At 35.5% G+C, this 25,206-nt stretch overlaps 1 long non-coding RNA gene across 1 annotated transcript; it reads left to right on the top strand.

Annotated features, from left to right (window-relative positions):
- Positions 1-6,843: 6,843 nt before the first annotated feature.
- Positions 6,844-18,762, top strand: LOC107308888. The gene is made up of 4 exons (XR_001552977.1): positions 6,844-6,914; positions 7,154-7,228; positions 13,477-13,762; positions 18,076-18,762. It is a non-coding gene; the product is annotated as an uncharacterized LOC107308888 (long non-coding RNA).
- The last annotated feature ends 6,444 nt before the right edge of the window (positions 18,763-25,206 follow it).

Here is a 25,206-nt window from a genome sequence, read left to right on the forward strand (position 1 = left end):
AGGAGGGGTTTGGCCTCTTCTCCCAGGCAACAAACAGGACCCGAGGAAATGGCTGCAAGTTGTATCAGAAGAGATTTAGGTTAAACATAAGAAAGAACTTTTTCTCTCAGAGAGTGGTCAGGTGCTGGAATGGCTGCCCAGGGAGGTGTTGGAGTCTCCATCTCTGGCAGTGTTCATGAGGCGTCTGGATGAGGAGCTCCAAAATATGGTTTTGTGGTTTGCTGTTGCTATGGTAATGGGAGGACAATTGGACTAGATGAACTTGTAGGTCATTTCCAAACTTGTGATTCTATGGTTCTATGATTCTATGATTCTGTGAAGCTGAATCTGAGGTTTCAAAGATCAGGCATTTGGGCACACATTAATCATTATGGATTACACCTGTTAATAAAGCAAAACATGAGATTTTTCACTGAAGATGGAAAAATAGCAATTTATCAGAAGGAATAATTTGATTTATTCTAATTTTCAAACAGATTTCCAGAACAAATTTTTAAGAGAACTTGTCAAATAATTCATCTAGTCTCAGTAACTTCAAAAAAGGCTTCTATCTTTCTCACAGAAAAATTGGGGTTTTTTTGAGTGCGGTCACAATTACATAAGATCAGTGTTCTTCAGTGTAGTGTAATACGTTCTAATGGTTTTTGAAATCATCTCATAGAAACAGAACATGAAATGTGATTAAATACAAGAATCCCTGTAAACAGGCTGCAGTGCAGCAAGTCTGATTCTCTTGTGATGGTGTATTTTGGCAGTTGGTGAACTTGTACCAGGATTCCTCCTTGAGGAATTCTATTTTTAGCAATCTTTTCTGCCCACAGTTAGATTACAGGCAGAAAAATTGTATTGCAATCAGAATTAAAAATATGTATATATTGGGGTGACTCTTGTTATTATTATTTTTTTTTTTTTAACTTCTGAAATTCTCTGAAAATCCTAGGAAAAATGAACTTTAGCAATCATATACTATGAAACTCATGTTCCAAACTAAAAAAATGAAACCAATTTAATCTTAAAGCCACATACACTTAGAAACTGTTCATGCTAATCCTGGAAAAAATAGGAACCATTGCTAACCTACCTTAACAGCCACATCTCACACTGACAAATAATATCAACACACTGCCCACGCAACAAACTCCCATCTGTCTGGTTCTGTAAGCATAGTATATACCGCAGACTTTGGTTCCTTGCAAGCACAAACCACATTCTTTCTGAGCCAGCAACATTATCCTCAGTTTTACTAGGTAATTCTATCATGGAAGGGTTTGTTTTAGGATACAGCTTTCTGAATCCAATGTTTTATGCACATATATATTCAGTTACCCATAAGTATTACTTTGTTCGCTGTAGGGCTATAACATGGTTTTAAGAGCAATTGACCTTCAAGAAGTTATTATCCCATAACAATATCAAGGGATCCTCAACTGATTTCACTTTATTAATGTTTCCACACTCTCTCCTTGCACAAACACTGTAAAATAAGATTCTGACATTCATTCTCTATTTGAAGACTGGAAGTAACATTCTCACCCAGCCCACACTTCTATTTTAAGAGAATCAGTAAACTTAGATTAAATATTTTTAATAAGTCATCACCACAAGTAAAACTCTTGAGAAATTTCCACACTGGAAGAATATGATAGTTCCTAAACAGTGTGACAAGGTGAGAAGTTGCCAATAAATATACAGTTTTACTGGCATGGTAAATGGTAACCATTGGACTGAGACTGTACTTTTGTCAGTATTCATGAATAGCAGCACCTGTGATTATTCTCTATTACTGCAAACAAACACAATTAAAGTTTTCTTGAATATATTTGCACACACACAAAAAAATTAATAGATTTCTTAATTACTGCAAGGTATAGGATTTTTTTATTATTATGATTATTATTTTTTCTCTATATAATGGAGAAGTTGAAGTCTTCCAAAATATTCATATCTCTCTGAACCTACAACCTACGAGGAAGGTTGTCCCTGGCTTCACTGAGGGACGGGATGCTTTGACTGCCTTTGACTATGCTGCTCTGAGTTCAGCACAGGATGAATCCTAAAAGTCATGCCGTGTTTCCAGGTACTTTAAAGCCATAAATCCATACTTAATTAGAAGCGCATGAAATGCTGTTGAAGATAAGATCTCTGTTCTAAAAATGAAATAAAAAACTGTGCTTTTGGCTTTGTTCTCTGACTCTAGGCCATAATTTAATTAAAAGTACATATCAAATGCTAAAAATCTCATTGACAAGTCTTAGTTGAGGAATTCAGATTACTTGTGGTTCCTCAATCTGTGCTTTCTGTTTTACTGTCATATTGTTCCATATTCTTATCCTCTCCCCGACCCCCTTGCATCTCACACTCCTTCCTCCCTTGTTTCTTATGAACAAAGTGAATTCCTTTGAGATTTAATGCTGTAATGTTGAAGCTTGAACACTGGCATCTTCCTATCTTAATGGATATCTTACCTGACAGCTCTGTGAATTTTAGCTCTCTTCTTTAACAGCATACATTTGTGGGAAAAGGCTGACATTGAATTTAAGTGCAAGGAGCTCAGGCAGGCTTGAAATGGAAACCTAGCTAAAGTAACTGTGATTTCTTCCTATTGCATTAGAAATCAGAGTAGGCTTGAGACGTTAAAAAGAAAATGGAATATAAATGATGCAACTGGAAAGCCCATCACCTACATCAAACTTCAGAGTGTGATATTCATGTTTTATTATACCAGTTTGTTATTTCCTTTTACAGCCAAGTTATGGAAAACAACTCTTAGTTCTTGCTTCTATCCCTGGGGATTTCTGTGTACATGTAGGGAGATTTCTGTTCCTGAATCCATGAAATACCTTTCATATTTTGGCAGTGAGAGTCTGGGAAATAGAGACAAGCACAAAAGCAGTTTTTGGTGATCACCGTTATAATCTTACAATTTACAAACAAATGAAGATACAACACCATTTTATATTTCTAGGATATTTCAGATCTTTCTCACTTCAGAGAGATCACATTTACTTATTATGAAACAGTAGGAACTTGAGGCTGCAAACTATTTAAAATAAAGTGTGCTTATTTTCAGTGAGTATATGATCTACGTGTTTGCCGTTGGATGGGAATATGGATATGATATAAGACCGATAATGGACAGAATACAACATAGAAACCCGCAGTGCATACATCTATATTGTATAAGCCAACTTATTAATCTACATGGAGCAGTAAAATACCACTTCTCATATTAAGGAAAACTATTCACTTTCAAAAATGCTGTTGTCATAGTCTGAATTTATATGGCTTTTGCTGATCATTCATTATTTCTTAGCAAGAAGTCAATTCACGTGGATTTTCCACATTATTAGAACTATAGTGACTTTCAGACACTGGGCCCATGTGTATCATTTGCATGTGGTATCTTATAAGCCTTTTACGCTGCTAATTTCCTACTCATTTCCTACTCACAGTAATAGTAATAGTAATAGTAATAGTAATAGTAATAGTAATAGTAATAGTAATAGTAATAGTAATAGTAATAATAGTAATAGTAATAGTAATAGTAATAGTAATAGTAATAGTAATAGTAATAGTAATAGTCTCATGCGGGTTGGAAGGGACCTTAGAGATCATCGAGTCCAACCCCCGGGATTCGAGCCTCTGTGCTGCAGAGCGGCACTTCTACCACTTGCGCCACAGGGGGATTCAAACACCCGGGCCCCGGTGTTGCAACACAGCATTCCTACCACTTGCTCCACCAGGGCACACAGCTGTAAGACTGAAACAGCACCCAAACCTGTTCTTGAAAAATTGCAATTTCTTTGTAACAGCTGAATTCTGAAAGTGGGAATATTAATCTGTCCACTCCATCTTCTTCTCCCCATATATTATCAGGCAGAATCCAAAACCCACCAGTTTTATCAGAAATACTTTAATTTATTTAAGATGTCTAATCTCTAAAAAAACTTATATGAGGGCTGTTCTGAAAGTAATGTCTCTTATTTTCACAAGTTTTTCAGGAACTATGGAATCAATACGAGGTGGAAGGTGACAACTTCCAGTATCACATCATTACCAGTGATGAGATATGGTGTAAACTCTATGGGCTGGAGTCAAAGTAGCAGTCCATGGACATGTGAATTCCCCACTGAATAAAAAATTCAGTCCTCAGTGGGTAAAGTGACGTTCACTGTCCTTTGGGTTAAGAAAGTGATGATCCTTCTGGATCAAGCTACTCTGACCACTACACTAGGATGCTGACTAAGCTGAAGGCCTGACCTTCCAGGCCAGAGAAGACAGCCTTTTGCTTGCAATACAATAATGCTAGGGCCCTTATATTTGAAGTCAGTGGAGCACGCTGTCAGTCTCTACCACACCCACTGTATAGTCCATACTTGATGCCTTCTGACTTCCATCTGCTCAGACTGAAGAGAGATGGACTGCACGGACAACATTTTCCAAGCAATGTTGCCATCATAGCAGCTGTGCTACTCCACTGGTGTAGATTTTTCTGAGAGCAGCATGCAGGCTCTTGTTCATCACTGATAAAAACCCACAGGTAATGGTGGTGGCTATGTTGAAAAATAGTGTTTTGTAGCTGAGAATTTGCTGTATAAAATAGTGTTATTGTGTTCATCATATCTGTTGTAGTTCCTAATCAAATAAATGGGATAAAAAGCACTGTGTTCAGAGTGCCGAAGTTGATGTGTCACTGTGCTCTTCACGAAGGGGACAGGCTAAGTTAGATCTTTAGGATGCAGTGGAAAGTAACCTGATGATTAAATCAGGAGACAGATCCCATTTTTCTTTTATGTGCTTCCAGCATCTGTCACAGACTTCCATGGTTGCATATACATGTCTACACATAGGAATGAAGCTTTAGTGAAATCTGTGAAAAAATCTGAAAAGTGTTTTCTTCTCCCTTTTCCAAGCATTATCATACCAAAACTACTGATGTAAAGATTGGAGACAGCAAGAGTAGTATCCATTTCTGATAGATAATATCAATGTAAAATCCAAGCAGAAGAGAAACAGGGAAGATAAGGATTTTATTTTCTTTAGTATAGTGATCTCTGGAAGGTTTGCAACAACTATAGTTTGGATTTCATGTAAGCATTTAGGTGTTTAATGGTAAAAACAGGTATCAAACAATATTATTATTATTATTATTATCATTATTATTATTATTATTATTATTATTATTATTATTATTATTATTATTATTATTATTTGGGAAAGTTATAGGAGCAAAGAAGAGGCAAGAGAGTATGAAATGCAACTTGAAAACCTTGAATGAAGCTAAGCTAATTTACGTTGTCAGGGGGACAGGGCTTTAGCTTCTATATGACAGTTTTCATCTGCTTAGTAATTTGCTTTCTGCTGATGATTGTAACATTATTTGGAAATTGAGGGCTTTTTGCAATAAAATCCATCAAGTGGCAAATAAAAGCATTTTTGATTAGGATTAATTATAAAACAGGAAAGCTCTCACAATCTTTCTGCTACAATAGCTTCAATAATTCTATTTTCAAAACAAATAGAGAAAAAAAATAATTCCCACTCTTATTATTATGCATTATATGATTCTCATGTTTTGGCACTGCTGTCAGTGCACTTTAGCACAATGATATATTTCCCTCTTGAAGGGAGCTCTAGAGATCATCAAGTCCAAACCCCACCCTGGCAAAGCAGGCTCCCTAGACCAGGTTGCATAGGTAGGCGTCCAGGTGAGTCTTGAATGTTCCCTCTCTAGGCAGCCTGTTCCAATGTTCCATCACCCTTATGCACATTTGTGCAGAACTTCCTGTGCTTCAGTTTGTGGCCATTTCCCCTTGTCTTATTACCATACAAAAGAGTCTGGCCTTGCCTGTTTGCCTCCTGCACCTTAGATATTTATAGATATTGATCAGATCCCCTCTGAGTCTTCTTTTCTCAAGGCTGAACAGACCCAGGTCACTCAGCCTTTCCTCATAAGAGAGGTGTTCCAGGCCCTTTATCATCATAGAACATCACAGAATTACAGAATCACAGAATTATCAAGGTTGGAAAAGACCTAGAAGATCATCCAGTCCAACCATCACCAATACTTCCCAGCTAAATCATATCCCTATGATATGATTTATATAACATGACACAATACTACATGTGAGTCCTTTCCAGGGCAGAGTTGAGGGGAAAGATCACCTCCCTTGATCTGCTGGCCACACTCTTTTTAATGCACCCCATGATGCATCTGGCTTTCTTGGCCACCAGGCACACTGCTGGCTCATGGTCAACCTGTTGACCACCAGGACCCCCAAGTCTCTCTCTGCAGAGCTCCTCTCTGATAGGTCATCCCCCAACTTGTACTGGTGCATGCAGTTATTCCTCCCTGGGTGCATGATTCTACATTTGTTATGGTTAAACTGCATCTGGTTCCTCTCTGCCCAACTCTCCAGTCTGCTCAGATCTCTCTGAATTGCAGTACAGCCTTCTGGTCTGTCAGCCACCACTCTCAGCTCAGTGTATTTGCTGAGGGTGTACACTATGCCCTCATCAAGATATTGAATGAGACCAGACCCAGCACTAACCATAGAGAAACCACTAAATAGAGGCCACCAATTGGACTCTATGCCACAGACCACAACCCCCTGAGCTCTGCCAGTCAGACACTTCTCAACCCACCTCACCTATCCCACACTTACTCAGCTTTGTTATAAGGATATTGTGGGAGACTGTGTCAAATGCCGTGCTGAAATTAAGGTAGACTACATCCACTGCTCTCCCCTGATCCACCCAGCCAGTGATGACATCATAGAAGGCTACCAGGTTGGTTGAGCATGACCTCCCCCTTGGTGAACCCATGCTGACTACTTCTGATAACCTTCTTCTCTTCCAATTGCTTGGAGATGGCATCCAGAACAAGCTGTTCCATCAACTTTCCAGGGATAGAAGTAAGGCAGACTGGCCTTCAGTTTCCCAGATCCAGCTTCCTGCCCTTTTTTTTTTTGAAGACCAGAGTGACATTGGCTATCCCCCAAAGATATAGATAATTCCCTATAGGTTTACATTTATTTTAATTTTAATTTTTTTTTTTTTTTGAGCTCATATCTTTCACTTAATATTTGTGTCTGTCATTTGCCTTTTCAGTAACTGTTGCAGAATGAGGGGTTTTCTGTTCTTGTATTCACAGCTCATAACTTTTATTACTAAGATCAACTTTCCTTCCTTCTCACCACAATTTTAAGAAACTGATTTTTATGATGTGGTAAGTATCACTAAGCAAAATACAAGTGAATTCTTGCCAGAAATTTCATTACTACTTCCTCAAGTTTTCATCCCACATTTGTAGTACTATTCTGCCTTTTAAGTTTTCAAGTTTTCTAGACATTTATGGACAGAAGTCCATTATTATACCAAAATTGTTCAGAACATGTTCTCCTCTGCTAAATTTCTGTACTCTCCTTACTCATAAAGCATACTTTATATTTTTCATTTTGATGGAGAGAAAATTCTTTCTCCATTTACAAACCTGTATGCAAGAACTGAGCAAAGTCAAGAGGGATTTTGTTTCCTTATTCCTTTTTCTGGGTTATAATATAGAGAAACTGTGCTAAGGAATTATTATTTCATCTGGTATATATATGTTATCCTCTAAACTAAGAGCCTTAACAGTTAAAATGAATCAAATATATCATCAAAAGATGGATAGTTTTGTGGTTAAGACTGCGGACTAAAACTCAAAAACCCTATATTTGTCTTTATAGCTCTTTTGCAGGCTTCCTGTGGGCTTGCCTATATTGCAGAAAATGTTGTGTAATGAAAAAATCCTTGGGTTAATGCCAAACCAAGGCTGAAAGTCCACAATGAATAGTGCAGTACTGGAGAGATATATTAGCTCGAGACTCAAAAGCAATACAGTCATATTGGTCTGAAGATAATGAGCTTCTCAGCAAGGCGTATTAGCTGTAATGCAGCACTGGTGGAAATACCAGCTCCCAGTTCTGAAACTAGCCTGGCAGTGGGTCTATCCAGCTCTGTCTGTTTTGAATATTCCTGATTCTGGAAGACAGATATGCTTTCTGTGACTTTCAGCAAGCAATTTAATCTCACTCTGTTTCTATTATTGTGCTATTATTCTTCCAAAATTTTGTTTCAGAAAATTATGCAAGTTTATTTCTCCTGACTGCTCAAGTTGAAGTTGATTTATCTAGAAACCCCCATATTTTATACACTGGAATAAAGCCTTGTGCTATGGTTTGTAAATGCCACTATGAGAGAAATAATAAACAATAATCAGAGTAGCTACAGGCTGTGGCTAATATGCTGTGAAACATTCTGTCGGTGTTGCTCAGTTTCTGGTCCATGTAGAACTGGTAGTAAAACATGTATTTTTTTTAAGTAGATGTTTTTCCATTCTTCCATACAAAACAAGCAAACAAAAACAATGCAATGGAAAATATAAACAATAAGAGCACATTACAGTTTAACTTAATATACACTTGGTTACCAACAGAAAAAAACAATGCTAGTACTTAAGTTATCTGTGAATCATTACTTTAAATAATCCTTCCACTATAGCAGAGTGAGAATGTCTGCTCAGGCACTGCTCTAGCTTAAAAAGGCACCACATAATACCTTCTGGCAGAAAAGTGGATACAATCCACATATTTCCTTTGCAATCTTCATCAACTTCCAGACAAACCATTTTATAAAATCATAAGCTGCTTGCAAACTTAAGTGAACTTAGCATATTCTGAGCTATAAGAGACCCATGAAGATCACTGAATGCAACTCCCGACTCTAGACAGGGAAAAATAACATTTAAACCATATATCTAAGAGCACCATCCAAATATTTTACAAATATTTTACATCCAAATATATTACAAGAATTTCTTGTATGGAAATTTAATTATTAAAATTAAAATATCTTAAAAACAAACAAACAAAAACCAAAAAATAAATGTATTACTGAGAGATTGGTACAATACACCTTGCTCACCTTAAGAAAGATTTCTTTGCTATTACCTAGCCTTTTTCCCAACATTTTCACACTTGTGCATTGAGAAGCACATTCAGATGTAACTCAAATAAACATTCAAGGCTACTTTTCAAAGAATGGTTACAGCCTCAGTGAAGTATAACCAATTCTGCTAAACACTTTTCCTTTTTACCCCCAGCGTAGCCTGTTTGGAATGAATTACTGTAGGCTTTTAGATTTTACACAACAGACCACTCTGCTACTTTGAACTATGAATATCATCATCCAACCAACTCAGCTGCTTCTTTACATACACCCTCTATGATCTGTCTCATTTGCCCAGGTGGAATAAATTGGGAGGGCTTGAGTGAGATCAATGTAAGCCACTAGAAGAGTCATGGCTGTGTATTCAATGTTTTTGTCTCCAGCAGTGTAATAACTCATAATAATTATATTATGTTCTGGGGCTCTGAAACAGTAATAGCTCAGAAGGAAACATGCCATAGGGTGAGTCACTCACACTACTTCTTTCCGTACATGGTATTTGGGCACTGACTTTTTCACTACAAATCTCCCTTATAAGTATAATACAAGGCAAACCATTTTTAATTTATGAGATTTGAGAGCAGTCTTACTTTGCCTAATCCAAATGTGATTGTAATTCTCTGAGTTTTATCTGAGGTATTTTTGTTCATACAATGAAAGCATATCTTAAGTTATCTTGTTGAAATAAACACTGAAATTTATTAATCCACTCTATGTGGTTAAAGAAAAACATACTCCTTCCTACTACAGGTAGAATTTTAAATAGGGAAATTAATTTCATTTCATTAGAACTGCTCCTATAGTGTGGTCTGATGGACAATTACACACAAACCATGCCATTATCATCTCAGCATTTGGACTTGTCACAGCAGAATGGCAACAGTAATTGATTGCAGGTGTTTCAGGCAGTGAAAGGCACAGGGAGAATTCCCTCCTTCAGCCTGCCTCAAATCATGCTGTGCCGGCAGGAGGATGCATGGGGCCAGTCAGTTTGGCAGATAGCAACTACAAAAATTGTTTGGAAGCTAGCTTAAAACTTGCTTGAAGAGCTTGTTTTCCCTAAGATTTCTTCAGAACTTTGCTTTATCTTAAGGAATCTTATTTCGCCTTTAAAATAGCCAAGCAGTATAACCTATTGAAATAAAGGCTGAAAATCTTGCTATAGAAAATGACAGAAAACAGTTAAATTTTGAAGAAGAGTAGATGAAGATTTGGATTTGTTGTTTACTCTTATTTGGGTAGGCTGACAGCTGGAACCCATTGAAGAAAACATGGTGAATTAATTCTAGGGCTGGCAGAACTGCTCTTTTCAGACAAAAATATTTTCTGAATTTGATTAAAATTTACAATTGAACTTTTTGCCTAGATAATTAGCATATATTAAAAACAAACAAAAATACAAAAAAGCCACCACAAACAACAACAACAAAAACCCAACAGCTTAATTTTCTTTAGTCTACCAGCCAGGTCTGAGCAGCTAGTGTCACCTCATCTCCTCTGAGAGTTATTTCTCATTCTGAGAACCTCTGACGGTGAGACTCTCCATAACACCTGCAATGCACATGATTTAACATCATTCCACATTTGCAGCAGAGGAGGACAGAAAGGGTGGCTTGTCTGTCTCATAACATAGATTTGTATTCAGTTTTATTAGGATTAGCTGAGCACTTTATGGAAGAGTGAAAAATGAATTAACCTGGATTAGAGAATGATTTTTTGGATTAAGGAAAATGGTTGAGATGAAGTACGCAAACAAGAGTGAGGCGGAGATCAAAGGGACGATTGCTTTGCCAGGACCTGATGAGTTTCTGCTAAAATGAAAAGGGTTTTCTTTTGCTGATTTTGATGGAATTTGAAGAGGACTCTGAGGACTGAAGGGTCACAAAAGTAGAAGTGAAGAAATGGAATGCAGTCACTCTAATGCTTGATGTTGACAATGAGAACTGATGAACGAGACAATACAGGGAGAACCATTTGGAAAGTGACACATTCTTCTTGTATGACCAAACTAGAATTTTAAAGTATATTTGATTTATCTCAGTCAAAATGATGGCATTTAAATCACTGCATCACTTACGGAAGCTGCAGTCAGTTAGTAAATTGTTATCATTTGGTGAGAACAAAGAAAAAACAACAACAAAAAACAAAAACAACAACAAAAAAACACAGAAAAATGAGGAACTGAGACTTGAAAACCCTAATTTTTTGAGCATACTTTTGCCGTAGTTTATTTTACTTGGACAGTAGGCCTGCTGTACCTTCGATGGAATGGTTATTCATTATTTGCATGATGACCTCACCAAGACCTGAGATTCTTCAGCTTGTACTGGAAAAACTCTATTCCAAACTATACCTATGTTATGGCATATGGCTGTGCTGTTTCACAGTTTGCATAGACCCAGAAGGTACACGAGCTCTTGCAGTCATCCTGGTTCTTTGCTTTCATTGTCTATTTCTGAGAAGATCAAGCACATAGGTCCACTCTGATTCATCCTGACCCTCAGCTCCAGGCTAGACACAAAAACAAGGCTTTACTCACCAAAATATAATGTCGAGTTCTTGGTTTCAAGACTTAAAGCAACACATTGGAAATAAGATAAATATAGAACAAAAATCTAGTTTCTACTTAAAGAGAAGCTTCTCTTAGCTGGTTCAGTGCCACTTATCAGCTTGTTTGTGGACACAAATCGAGAGACCTGGGTTAAGCGATGCCTACCATGTGGCTCCCTGTCTCTAGAGAAAATGTTGTTGCAAAAATTCTTATTTATATTTCCTTGCAGTTAGGCTTAGAATACAAATGGCAATGACTTTTTCTTCTAAGTTTCAAAACTGTTCAGCAATGTAAGGGATAAAATATGGAAATGTCATTCAGAGATGCTTTATGGGTTAGATACTGAAGATACTCATAATTCTACTTATGAATTTTCCTAAACCCAACTAAGGCCACTGATTAACATTGATTACCCATTATAGATGATAATAGTTATGCATGGTTTATGGTGCTACAGATTGCAGGTGTGCTTTCAGCTTCCTGCAGAGACTACACAAATATCTAATGGAGTAAAAGGTGGAAGGAGATGAATTGATATGCAGAGTTGTACTGGATCAGACTTTAGACACATGACAGAATGTAGCTGTGATTGGGATTACTCACTGGACAAATGCTTAATGTTTAAATTCTCACGGAGAAACCCCTGGCAGAGTTAAGAAGCTTCCACTCCTCAGAATTCTGAGAACTTTCACACTTTCCCTACTGAGGTCTGATGATGTCACTGCCATGACTTTCATGTGGCAAAACTGCTTTCAGCAAATATTAAACTTTTTGGTCTTTTATATTAAAGATTGTTTTTAAGTTTAATTTTATTGGAAGATTGAGCCGATGTTTGTCACATTTATCTTTGTTGCTGTTGTGCAAGAGATTATGATTATGGAAAGAAACAATTTTGGTCAAAAAAATTCAAAATCTGATTATATAAAACTAATAACCAGGTTATTTCATTTTGTCAAATACTTTTTATAATGTACTTATAGTTTTTGTCTGATTTACTGAAATTAAACAGAGTACTTTCTAAAGTCTTTGATAATTTAATTGCCACAGCTGCAAAAGCATTACAAATTAAAAACAAACAGACTAACAAACAAAACCCAGCCAATAACCACTACAGATATGTGGATGTCAAGATCAAAGGAAATGAAGAAAACCTGCAAGACTTACGGTCTGCAGTTAATAAACAGCTCAACTATTTGCAGAAAGAAGGGACAAGTTGTTAAAAACAAATCATTGATATAACTTTCACAATATCAGTACATACAATTCTGAAATCCATGACATATAATGTTTTGACTTTGTTGTATTCCTATATCCCATACATATTTCACTCTTTTCATTATTAGTTATATAAAGAAATAAGTTGTGTCACTGAAAATTTTCCTTATCTACAGTAAAGTCTCGTAGTCAGAAATTCAGTACACAGTAAGTTGTTTTAAGTAAGGAGACAAAAACTGAAGATCAAAACTCTGGGACAACATTACATAAATTTATTGATCTCCTTAAATAAAATCATTTCAAACACCAGAAATTTTTCAGTTCATCATTTTCCTCATATGTTTGAAAACTGAAAAAGCAGATATTGCTGTCTAAGAGTTCCTGGACCATGCCTAATGAAACAAAAATGTGCTATTAACTCTGCTAAATTAGTTGAAGTCAGTAAAACTGGAGCTTGCTTCAATTCAGTTGATCTGCGCTTTCCCTTGTTTTTTATTTCTTCCACTTTTACTGGTGGAGAAGCCATATGAACACTTTTTTAGTTTTTCTTGGGACTATACAGAATAACTTGCTTGTGGCTCAGCAGGTATTACAATACATAAAGAAAAAGTAAATATTGTCTAATTTCACAGACGTGAAATATATACGTGACGTGATATAAAAGGCTATTTTCTTTTTTTTTCCCCTTATATTCATTTTTTTTCTTTTCTTCTTTTTTTCAGCACATTAGCAAGAATTTAATGTAAAGAGCAGACAATCTATGGTCTCAGTTCAACAGAGGAAGTACTTCCAGAGCTTCAATTACATTAGAATTCCCCTTGACTTGTAAACGGACTATCAGAGACAATGGAAGAAGGAAATCAGTAGCAGGTCTGGAAACTTAATCCAGTTTCCATACATCATGCTGTTGACAAGACTATAAATGCTTAAAGGATGCCTTAATTTGGCATCAACTCTAAAGTCACACCCACAACTTTCTTTGTACTCTGCAGAATGGACTCCTTCAAGGTATTTATATACGTTCATTTTTATTGTGCCTCTGTTAACATTTAGTCCAGGTTAGAAACACACTTTTGAAATGAATCTGCTGATCCTTCCCATTCAGCACACTTTCATCTGCAATAGTATGTGAATAGGTTTGTTTTCAGGTGCTATGATACAAAGGGCACGTACTGTACTGCAACCACTAATCTGTTGGATTCAGATCCATGGCAAAGTCAGAAGCGTGTGGCATGGAATACCTACATACTATTCCCAAGCCTATTGCCCTGCACTGCTTGTGATGACTTAACCTTCATCTCTGTTTTTGAGGTTGTCCTTAAGCACCAGTAGTTGATAGAATAAGGGGTATATGGAATAGAATACACACTACGTTTTTTTCTCAGAATTTATTGCCAAAAATTCTGATCACAGGTGTGCAGCTGATCTTCAGTAATACTTAAACTAATTAGGTCAAGAGATTGTTCTCATACTTGGAACTTTACAGTGCAAGCCAGATTGGACAAGTCAGAAGAGTTGGACGGCAAGACTGGCTATAAAGTGACTTGATTTTACACAGTGACAAACATTTTGCTGGTCCGTTCTCATAGAAAAATTCACTGCTTTTAAAATACTAAGCCAAACATGAATAATATCTGAAGCTGGTATTATAGAATATGCAGTGTTTTCTGGATGATAAAATGTTAATTGTGTGGACCTTAATAAAAAATCTTGTGTTACAGCCATTCTCATTAAAGCTGTACCAAAGTCAGAGACAGAGCATGTGGCACATAAATAATTGTAGAATAAGACCCTAAGTCTTTTCCTTTCCATTTGGTAAACAAGACAGTTATTACTGTTTGTGTGTAGTGAAATTAAATGTTGAACTTTGTTAGTAAAGAATAACAGTATTTATAATAATTTAGTCAGTTGTTTGTCAGAGAAATCTGTATTTATTCTTCCCCCCCCCGACCCCACCTCCCATTCTTTTATTCATTTACAGGGTAGCATAAAGACTTGATCTATTTACTAAGAACATCTATGAGAATGAAAACTAGAAAATCATTAAGAACCGAACTCTGCTTTGTGAACAGGGGTGCTAAGTTCTTTCAAAGGATATGTCCACATAAAATCTATGTTTCTAGAAAATGTGATATGAACAATTAGATCAACAAATATATGAGAAAGGTTTCTCATGCTGGCACAAATTTTCTAGGATTTTGAGGGTGTAAGGATCATTGGCATCTTTGTAAGAACAGATTGCTGCAGTGCACTCTATGCCATGTGATAGGGACTTGTTTCATGGCTAGGTTAACTCTATTTTAGATGATATGATAACAAACCTTTTAGGTTTAGTGGAAGAGGCTTCTTAGGATTGTATTTTTCCTGCAGGTGTAGAAGCAAGAAAGCCTCAAGTTGCACTATTTGGTCTCCAGCAGTGCAGTTTTAGTTAGACCAGCAACTTGCAGTAAAACACACATTGATTTGAGTTTGCAGCTATTAAAGCTTGCTGAGTTGCTTAAGATGTTGCATAAACACTAGATTGTTTTTAAAGTACAGATTTGATTTGTTTTTGTCTATGTTTTGCTGAGTTCTGAATTAATCTACTAAAAGTTTTCCTTTCTACAGAGAAAAGCAGACAATCACAGGAACTGTCAAGTGTTACTTATTTTAAGACTCATTCTGATGCCATTCTGGAGGCGAAGTATCTCAGATGATTTCAGTTTTACAGACCTATACTTGATTAGGAGATTGAGAGACAGTCTATGCTACTTGTGGTCACTGAAGTTAAAAGCACATCCAGTTTTTCCTAAATATTTAGACTGAAATTATTTAAATTTAAATTTTGAAATTTTAAAATTGACTTAAAAGTGGATCTTACTCCTTAGATTATTTTTCTCTGTACTTGTGGAAGTGATTTAGAATATTTAGTATTAAACAACATCTTATTCTATTAAGCTGTCATTTTTGCGTGTTATAATAAAATTCAGAATATCCCAGGATACCTTTGAACAAAGGGCCAGGCATTTCTAAGAAAAGACAGAAGGTCATATGAAACATATTCTGTGGGAAGCTGACAGACAGCCAGGAGAAAATATTGCAAAACAGAGTCAGAAAGCTGTCAAATAAAGAAAAGCGAAAATGAAACAAATCTTATTTTAAAAGTTCTTGCTAATAATTTTTTTTGGATCCATGAGCATTTACATATATGTTTATATCTGTATATACATATGTTTATATGTAGATATATGTATGTTTCAGAAGCACACTCTTTTCTTTTTTTTTTTTTTTTCAAAAAAACTCATGCTCTACATTCAACCTGTCAGTTCTTCTCCCAAGTACTACCACTTACCAAGGGATTCATCAATTTTATGACCCATAATTACAAAGTGAAGATATTTTATGATTTTTTGTTTGTTTGTTTGTTTGTTTGCTTGTTAGAGACTTATTAAAGAGGATTGTATTGGGTAAGTGACATATATTCACTCTCTAAAACTAAAGTAGCTTCCAAACCATTCAAACACATATAAATAAAAATATATGCATTCAAGACATCAGCCGAGCTTCCTTTTTATTTATTACAAAACCATGACAACCCCTAAAGTATCTGGTAGGATTGATGGGGTGATAAAGTGAGAACATTTGAGGTTTTGAAGTGATTTTGATTATATTTAAAATCTATACGTTAAAAACTCAAACATACAATTACACAATCATACAGTGGTTTGGATTAGAAAATGCTTTTAAGATGACACAATTCCAACCCCCCTGCAATAGGCAGGGATACCTCCCACTAGACCAGGTTGCTCAAAGCCCCATTCAGACAGACCTTGGAAATACCACATTTTGAAATACTTGTATGAATGCCATTAGATATAATACACATGGTGTTTAGCATAAAGTCATAGAATCATTAAGGTTGGAAAAGGCCACTAAGATCATTTAGCCTAGTCATCATCCGTGCCCAGTAAACTCACTCCCATTCATCAAATGTTCAGCCATCTAAGCATTACGATGATACTTCAGCACCTAACAATCTTATTTTCCTCCTTGACGTTTCTTCCAGTATTCATGTAGACAGTGGCCATTTTGATTTATACTTCTGATAAGTTATTTCTCTTGTTACAATATTGCCAAAAATATTAATGTCTGTATAAGTAAGGGTTTAGAGCTATAGAGTTGTCAGAAACCTATATAGTAGAACTCTTTTTTATTTGTATTGGAAAATGCTATAAGAATCATTAGTTAAAAATTTAATTTAATGGCACCTTATTTCAAAAGATTCTCAATCAGATTTCCTAAATTAATTTTATCTGAGGTTAACTTATGTAATTAACAACCACATCAAAACAAATACATAAAAAGGCTAAAACAAAGTGTTAATTTTGACAGAAACTGCAGACTGAATTTCTAATTCTTCAGGAATTATGAAGTTACCATGGGAAAACATAATAAATTTTGAAAACACAGTTGAAATGCACAATATATGTTCCCCAAAGCTCTGCAAATAAGAACTAAAACAAAACAGCAAAAGCAATTGAAAACCAACAACATAAAAAAATTTAAATCAGCTGTATTTTGGGAAACAAAGTGGGATACAGATGTGAAGCATCCCTCTGCCATCTGTTGCCACATCATGTTTTGCTCTAGCAGACCAAGATGCTGTCAGTGTCAACATATTTTGACTTATTCCTTATGCCAAGATTCTAACAATAACCAGTCTTTTGGCTGCCGTGTCCAGGTCTTTATTAAAGCCCTCAAGCAGTTTCCTGAGATGAAAACAGAGTGTCCTCATCTTTGTCCACTCTTGTCCCTCCAAAAAAAGTCATTAATTGTTAGATGAATGACAGGATAAAATGATTTTCTGGAGGAGGTCAAACATTTGATACATTAAGTGCAGCACTGCTTCAATGTGAAAGTTCTGTTGCAAAAAATGCTGTACCTTAAACGTGCTTCAGTAACACTACAAATGGTGTGAATGTTGATAGTGCCTTCTTGTAACATACAGATGAGATGTTGAGAATGCATTTGTGGTTTATCTCCTGTGTTTTCTTTCACAGTTTAGTTTGTTCTTCAAGATAACTCTTATATGTTATTAAATAAAATGGAAAAATCACAGAATTTATTATTTTTAAATTGTTTGTTTGGAGACAAATAAAACCATATAAATATACTTTAAAGTGGGTTAGGAAAATGATGACCATTTGTTTTGTTCTGAGTACCCTTCTTTCTCTTGACAATAAGGAGTTTTACTATCATAAATTGGGTTATATTTTGCATTTACCATATATTTCAATCCTTTTTTTTTTTTTTTTTTTTTTTTTCCTTTCCTTTAAATACAGATATCCCATATTTGGAACATAACGTGGAAAGTAGAGCCAATTGCCAGAGTTTGAGGTCGTACATCTCCAGGTCATGAATCAGTATCTTGGTCTTCTCCAGCTGCTGATGATTACAACCATGATGTTTATAATCCTTGTACTTGGTGATAAAACTGCTAATCCAATGCAGTCTAGTTCGGTATAGTACAGTTCAATCAGTGCTCCTGAATGAGTACGAGCATTCAGGATAGCTTTCATGATAACAGACCCTGGGCTTTGTGTGAAAGCATTTTACCCACAAATTATTTTACCCACAAATTGGATCTATAGATTCTTATGCCCATGATTCCAGAAACTCTTATAACCACAAGCAAAATGAATAGCATACTGATTTCACAAAATAACAGCTCTCCATGTGTTTACATTGATTCCAGTGAAATCTGTCATTTTTTATTTTGTTTCCCCACCCTCCCCCTCCCCCCTTTCCCTAAGAGATTGTTAGAAAACTGTTAGAAAACTAAATATTCAGGTCATTCATCACAAACTACTAAGTTACCAAAAAAATGCTGGCTTTTTAAAAGCTTTGAACTAGGCCTGCTACTTGATCCATTTTAGCAGTTTTATTGAACTAGTAACATCATTCTCCCTGGATTATGATTCTGAGGGAGACTATGATTCAAAATGTTTAATAGAAGTTGAATGAAATCATTCACATGATCAAAGTGACTCATCTGTATATGCTTTTGCAAGCTTAATCCTTAAAAACAGATGCTGTTAGTTTACCAGTCACACACAATAGCTAACCAGCTCCCAGCAGGAGAATGGAAAACAATTCTAGGAAATAATCTTATTAGCTTTCATTCTAACAGAGGCAAACAAGACTAAATAAATTTTTAAAACATTAAAAAAAAAAGTAAACAAACAAACAAAACAGTTAAAAAACAAGAATACATTGTCCTTTAAATATTCTGGTATCTGAAGGCTGCTCAGTAGACCAAATCCAATAAAATGAACTAGGTAGATTAGCTCTATTTATTGCTTTTAATTAAATACATCCTGAGCTATGCTCTCAATGAATGAGCAAGGAACATTTACAGCTTCTCATTTATACCCTTGCTAAAGTAGCATTTGGAATAACTTTATTCTGACTAATAATTGGGATGTGGTGGTGTAGGAGCTAGGTGAGTGCTCTGCAAATCCAAAACGTTAATCCTAAGAAGAGGGAAGGGATGATACAGGTGAAGTTTACCTTGGAAGTACCCTATTTCCAAAGCATGTAATCCACAATGTAATCCTGAATCCTCCTTTAGGGGAAGCTTTCCTTCAGAAATATTATCCTGACCTTTCTCTTACTGTTGCTATGGGAGGAAACGCTTCCTGGCTTCTGGCAAAGGGCCAGTAATTGTATTTAAATGGAGTGTTGAACAGCCGTAATATGTGCAACGTGCTATTATTTCTTTGCGGGAGGTTTATTATAGGCTTCTGGTATATAATCTAAATTAGATGTCTGAGGAAAAATAATGCTTTTAAGTTTGGAAATTGTATCCTCTCTTTAAAATTCCCTGATTTCCCTGATAGTCTTTTGAAGTTCTTCTGAAGCTGTAAATGCTATCTATATTCCTTAATCAAACCATCCTTTCAAACAGCTGTAACATAATGTCTCTCTTTTATGTTTATGGGAACTTGGATGCAATTATTTTACAGAGATGAACTTGCTATAAACAACCCTATCATTTCTAGACTTTCAAATTTCATTATCTTAAGCACAAATCAACATCAACATTGCTCTGGACTGGCTCTGATATGCTGCTCAGAATTAATAAGGGTGGGTGATATTTTATTCGATTTCATTTTATTAGGGAGTAAATTCAGAAAGTAACTTAACACAGGTTGGAAACTAAAGTTTTTCAGACTATTCATGATACTTCTGTCTTAACAATTGGTGGACAAAATAAAATGACCACATTATCCTTTTCTGACACAGGTGCCTGCAAGTGAATAAATTTTAGACTGTGGTACTGGCTACTGAGTGATTATTGGTACTGGGGATTTTATCATTCTCACATGGATTAACAAGAATTAATTAATGTTCTCTCCATTTTATTTCTTTCTTTTTTTTTTTTCTTTCTTTTTTTTTTCTTTTAAATATGTGCACATACTTACTCAAATGTATATAAAAGGTGTTCTTGCCAGTTTATAAACTTGTCCACAGAAGTCAATTAGGCAGACATTAATGGTTCTGGTGCTGGCTTCTCAACCCACTGAAAACAAATGATTTGATTTCATCAGATGCCAGATAATTCCAGACAGTACTGCTTTCTCTAGTGTATCATAAAGAGAGTCATATGTCCATAAAGTGCCATAGAAAAGAAATTCAGCTTCTAATAACATTATGTGTGATGTAAACATCTTGTTCTTCTATCTCTGCCTTTTTGCTTGTGGTGACTTTTCAGCAAAGGTTATATTTCTTGACTTTATCTTGACTTTCTCCTGCAGTTTCCATCCTTAGTACCTCTGAAAAAGCCACATCTGCTACAGTCTGCTGTGAATCAGCTGCATAACTATATTCAGCAAAAGGTAAAATGTACACCTGTTATTATCTATTTTCCCTAACTGTGCTGTACTTAGTGATGCTTTACTATCCTCCACTGTCAGTTTTCTAAGAATTGTATTCTACCAGGGCTGCTTAATGCATATCTAAAATAAATTAGAACAATGTTGTTCTCCATAATCAGGAAATAATTTCTTACACCTCTCCCCACCTTTTAAAAGTGGGCAGTTTAGCCTTATAATTACAGACAGGATAAATAGAATAGGCTAACCATTACAAATTTCGTAAAGTTCACACACGCCTAGCAATGCCATTACAACTTATACTGGTCAAGCAAATGATAATTATGAGTTTATTAATAAAGTACATAGGCATATAAAGGGCAAAAAGACTGCTCTATTGAGTACTGAATTTTCATCTAGTTCAGGATTCATTCTTTGACAGTTACAAATAATAGATGCACAGGGGAAGATTTAAGAACCTGCCAGCATGTTGTGACACACTTCCCAGGAATGCTGAATTCTGACTGCTTCAAGACTTTCTTAAAATGGATCTTTATATTTAATAGCCTTCGTTGCTTTGTAACTCTAACCTGTAAAATTATGTAAAGTATGGGATTCCATATCTTAATTACATGTGACCTGGAAATGACTTATTTTTTCATTTTGCAACAATGCACAATTTTCATTTGAAGCACGCAAGCGCATGCCTTGAAGAGGAAATTAAAAATCATTTCTATTCATATTCTTCATACATTATGATTCCAGAGATCTTCAGAATTTTATTCATCAGCCATTTTCAATGACAAAGAATAGCACCCTATTGAATTGCTTGAAATACTCCATTCCTTTGACCGCAAATGTTATTTTTATTGCCTTCTTTTAGTTAGATAAACTAAGCTGTCTAACCATTACTAAATATGAATTTTACGTAAATTATGATAAATAAAAAAAAAGTAAATCAAGAACATAAAAAAAGTTGAAATTATGGGAAAAACATCTCATCTCCTGAAACAAATTACTGTGTATCCAATTTAAAAGTACATGTCCAACACAATTATTTTCATGGATGTTTAAGCTAATGATATTTTGTAATTGGTCTAGGTCAACACATAATATTGGGTCACCTTTCAAAAGTAGCTGCCAGGAATTTTGTCTTATACTGTAATTTGATGGCTTGTGATTACCTAATGCACAGTGTTTTGGCACTAAATGTAGATGAGGAATTAATCTGCTAAATAAGAAGACACAGTTCCTTACATTCATGTCAACATTATTCTTCATAAGGATTTATATTGTTCCTGAAGTTCATAGAGCTTCTGACATCCTTAGATAAGCAAGCATTTTATTGCAGGCACTCTAAAATTCAAATCGTGGTTAATTTAACAATATTATCTTTGACAAGATAGGGCATGGATAAAACTCAGAGAATGTTGTTGAGTTGTATTTCACAGGATTTTTTTTACAAAGTTTCTGTGCATGAAGTATGCCATTGACACCACTCACTCACAATGTACAGTCTGAAGCAATCCGACTAAGAAAATCTGAGATAAAAGTAGGAAGCAGCAGGGAGACTAGAGTGAATGAAGTAAAACGTATCAATCTGTGGAAGATGCCTGACTGCTTCCAATTGTACTGTCATGATCTTCTGATTTATCCTCTAGGGAGGAAGGATTGCAATTATAATGTACCAATAGGTAAGAAAATGGAAGTAAAAATACATCTTGAGCATAGTTTAAGGTTTGTCAGTTTTATATGAAATCTCCATTGCGGCCTTCTTAAACCTTTGTTAGAATCAAAACAAAATTCAAGCAAGCTTGCTTATGTGATTCACAAAGACTAAAAAGGCACTAAGTTGTTATGAACTAAAAAGCTTGAATATAAATGAATGAATATGCTCTGGGCTCAGATTTTATGACACAAAACAATAATTGTTACTGGGAGGTCTAGGAGTAAATTAAATATTAAATATTGTTGTATTTATCACTGTAATAGTCTGATTCGTCTCTGTTGTAGTAAAAGTATATCAAGAATAATCAGAAGAAAAATAAAATTGCATAAATTTTATGCTAGTGTTGTAAAACCCATGTTCTCTGAGTTCTAAGTACCTAATAAATATTCTTCACAATTTTTTTCTGACTTAGGAGATTACTGCTATATTACTAAGAAGATAATAAAGTAGAATCAAGCTAAATGATTTGCATGAGTAATAATAGCATGTCAATAGGAAGAGCTGGTATAAAGACACCAGGAATCGCAGTGCTGTAAGTGGCAGTCAGAATCTGCTGTCAGAAGAAAAAGAAATCCTGCCCAAATTAGTCTGTGATGATTCTTAGAGGAAACTGTAATTCCAATCAAACATAACTGCCTGTAGTGAAAAGGAAAAAAAAAATAATAAAATAATAAAACAACGACAACAACAAAAAAAAAAGAGAATAGTTTGTAAGGAATTTTAAAACACATGAAAATTTATAATTGTTAAATCTTAACAATTTATTCAGTTCTTTCTGAGTGAACAAGATAACACTGAAAAAAATATTCAGTTCAGAGCCAAGGTAAAGGAAACCTCTGTGTTAGAAATATCAAATGAAAACACCAATTGTAATTTCAAATAGTTGAAAGCTGGTAGCCAAAGGAATTGTTTTCAATCCAGAATTTCTGAATATGTTTATTTATTCAAAAACTATGGAAATTTTCTATGCAGTTCTACCATTCAAAATTCACTAATTCAATCCACTTCCTCTACAGTTATCCAAAAGATGCCTTTGTGCCTTCCAACAAGAGACTTTCTATTATACCATTTTCAGCATTTCTATATGGTCTACTCCTGTGCATGCTTTGAGTCATACCTTCATCAGCCTCAGGTCTCTTATCTACTCTGAAACAAAGATATTATATAAAACCAAGTGTCCCTGTGCTAAATCCCACTGCATGACATTTCTGCTCATTGAGTAAGTGGCCATACTGGTGAGACTGATCTCAAATCAGCCCTATTATGTGCTTGAGAAACCACAACCTGTATTTCTACTGTTTCTTTTGGCTGCACCTTGCCTGCTTTTATCTGCAGCTTGATTTTCTGGACCACAATATCGAGGATATTGTACTCTGATTACTTCTATCTTATGTGTAGACTCTCCTGCCAGCCCTCAGGCTTGCAGAGATGGCTGCAGGTTTCACGGTGACAGACAGGTGAGTGTGGTTTGGTAGTTGGATTGAACCCCCACTTCTCTGACTACTCTCTGATGTCACCCTATCAAAATGCCTCTCAGAGGTGGATGGCTTTTGAACTACTTTGCTTTTCCTCAATCATTTTGCTTGTTTCAATTTTGTGAATCAGAGAAGGTATTGAAATACAGATAAGTCTGAAGATTTAAGGGGGAGAAAAGTGTGTCAGATTCTGATTCTTTCAAAAATAAATTCTACTGGATCTGAAACTGCTACACATAACAGCTAGGATAATGGATGAAGAAATAGAGTAGCATCCTTTTCAAAAGAAGACCCATAAGAAAATGGGTATACAAAGAATGAATCTGAGGGGAAAATTTTGCTGAAAACAGTTCTTGTCACAGCTACTGAGAATCTGTCTTTACATTTTCTGTGGAAGCTTGTGCTGCCATTAATTGGGCACACAGAGATATTTCTCAGAATGAGCTGTTTAAAGCACAGCTCCCTTCTCTCACTGTAGCGCAGTCAAAATAAAACCTTCCAAACAGCCCTTTCAACTTTCACTGTCATCACCTGCCAATGTGACTCTTTGAAAGAGTTTTTGTTTTAGTAGCTGCTTGAGATGAAAGAAGCATAGTCATATTCACAGATAAAAATTGTGTGATGAATCTCTGTTGCCATTTGGGCAAGAAGGAGTGCTTTTCTTCCCAAGATTTTATTGACTGTTTGTGAACTCATTGATAAAACAGGCTGTGTGCCTTGCTGCAAAATGCTGCCAGCTCTGCATGCCGTCTGGTTTAATAACGAATCCAATACTAAATGTCCTATTTATGACAGGAGCCTTATGAAAAGCCATGCTTTTAAAATAACAAATGGTACTTTGTACATCGTTTTACTGAGGAGAAATTACTCAAAGGAAACAGGAATTAGAGTTGTAATTATATTTATTTTTTAAAAAAAAAAGATAAAAAAAAGCAGTAATGTTCTATAAGTTTATCAGTAGGAAGTTAAAATTTATATATATATATATGAATTTAAGCCTAAAATTGTGGAAAAGAGGCAATCCAAGTTACACAGTGCTGCCTGGAAAGAGAATTATGTATCCTTTTATCTGATATCAAAGCAGAGAAATTAAATTTTGAAGCTTCATAAGATCCTGGCTGGAATTAATCAATAGGATTCCAAACATTCAAAGTATCACCTTGTATTAGCAAGGATTAGCTACATGCATTGAACTATAGTTAATCTGGAAATGCCAGCTAGGTTCAGTTTAACCCTTAGCTGCATGCAGGAAATTGCAGTGGTTTGTGATCAGTGTTTTTCCTCATGTTTGCTGTGAGTGATGGAGGGAAGTCAGAGTAAGCGTACATACTCAGATAATCAGTTACCTGACAGGGCTTTGGATGATGAAAAGTCTTTTCTCTGTCTCCGGAGAGC

This window comes from Coturnix japonica, chromosome 2, assembly GCF_001577835.2.
Source record: "Coturnix japonica isolate 7356 chromosome 2, Coturnix japonica 2.1, whole genome shotgun sequence".
Lineage (NCBI taxonomy): Eukaryota > Metazoa > Chordata > Aves > Galliformes > Phasianidae > Coturnix > Coturnix japonica.